This window comes from Mastomys coucha, unplaced genomic scaffold (assembly GCF_008632895.1).
Source record: "Mastomys coucha isolate ucsf_1 unplaced genomic scaffold, UCSF_Mcou_1 pScaffold18, whole genome shotgun sequence".
Lineage (NCBI taxonomy): Eukaryota > Metazoa > Chordata > Mammalia > Rodentia > Muridae > Mastomys > Mastomys coucha.
In genome coordinates, this window is record NW_022196900.1 from 94,422,311 (window position 1) to 94,424,163 (window position 1,853).

Genomic DNA, 1,853 nt, shown 5'->3' on the forward strand with positions numbered 1-1,853 from the left:
CCCACCTCTTTTGGCCTTGGGACCCATTGCCTCTCTGTAGCAATTCCGACATCCTGAAGTGGTGGGCTTCACTGACCCTCTGCACCGAGGGAAAAGGGGGAAAACCCAGCCCAGTTCTCCCTCCAAGCTCTGTAGCCCATAGTTGCCCTGGCCTGGCTCCTGGGACCCCCCTTCTCTAGTGCCTTACCCCAGGCTGCAGCCCCTGAGCCCCATTGAGGAGGTAGCATTTGGCTTGCTTTCCCAGTGGAGCCCGCAAGTGTCCTGACTAGAAGCCTACACCATAGCCCCACTCCCAGAAGCCCCAGGGTATCGTCCCAACCTGCCTACAGGACAGCCATTCCAGATAGATGTCCAGTGTCGGGAGCTGCTGATTTCTCAGGCTTTCAGCCACCCGTGGCACTCGCATTGAATCAATACAATCCTTGTAGCTAGAGAGATTCTCCCCGCCCCTGCCCCTGCCCCCGCCCCGTCTCTGTATTTTTGGAGATGGGTGCTGTAGGTAGAGCAGGCCAAGACTGGAAGGTTCCCAGCCCCATTGGGCTCCAGGGAATGGTGGAACGTCATCCACCCACAGTGTCACGTAATAGATATGCCGGTTCCCACTAGGTGGCGCTCGCTGTAGTTCTCATGACTGCCGTAGGGAGCAGGTTTTTGTGACCTGTGTGGGAGGAGCCTAGTAGTGCCCATCACAACCCCTGGCAGGCCATATACACACACACCCTGGAAGCCAGAGTCCACACACACACACACACACACACACACACCCGCTTGCTAGCATAGGGATAGCCTTAGCACTGGGACAAGGAGCTGCAAGCAGGTGCCTGGCACAGTTCTTGGTCCCTGTGAACACATTCGAGGTCTCGACTCTTCAGGGAAAGGTAACACAAGGAAGCAGGAAGGTGCTGGAGCCATGCCCTGCCACAGAGAGAGAGAGACCTTCTGGGTTGGGATCACCTGCTTTCTCTCCCCACGCCTTGCCTCCCCACAGAGCGGCAGTCTTGGATACTAAGTATCTAGAAGCTGAGTCCTGAACTGGGTTCGGCCATGCGCACGTTGCTCAGGGTGTGCAGGGAGCCGAGGCAGGAAGACCCAGGCTGGTTAGGGATGGATGGGCGCAAAAGCAGCATCCCAACCCCCACCCCTCCAGAGATTTGAGAAGGGCAGAAGTGGGAAGGGCACCGCCCTCAGAAAGGCCCCTCCTGCAGGCACAAGGACATGGGGTTTGGAGCTGGGGACTCTATTTTTTTTGTATTATTGTGTTTTGTGCTACTGTAGTTTTGGCGTGGCACTATTATAATTAAAATAAAGTACTTATACCAAGCGCCGTGTGTCTGGGTGTCTGTCCTTGGGAGATGTGTGTCCTGTGAGACGGTGGGAAGGACCCAGGTCAGCACAAAGCTGCCTACTCTTTCAGAAGTCTAAGACCCCGATGACTACCAAGTTATGGCTGCCTGTGACCCCCGGCCATTCCTTCCAGGAGGTGCTTGTGTAAGTACTCCTTGCTGGTGAGAACTGTGTCCCCCACACATGCAAACACACACAGGTGCACCCACGGGCACACGTGCACCCCCACAGAGAAAGTCGTGTTTCCATTGTCTCAGAGCAAAGGACTTTCCAGTCCCAGATGTGTGATTGGAGTTGGGAGTTTCGAAGGGTTTCGAGAGAGAGCCTGTTGTGCATTGCTATTTGCATTTTGTGCTTCCTCAAGAGGGATGTCCCAAGGAGGAGCAGATCTCGTACTCAGGTGATGTGAAGTGAAATCTTAACTGGACAAATAAAGTCTAGAGCCTGTGATTGGGCAGTGGAAGGAAAAGGCGGAGCTGAAAGTTTTGGAGAAGGAAGTGATGGAAGAG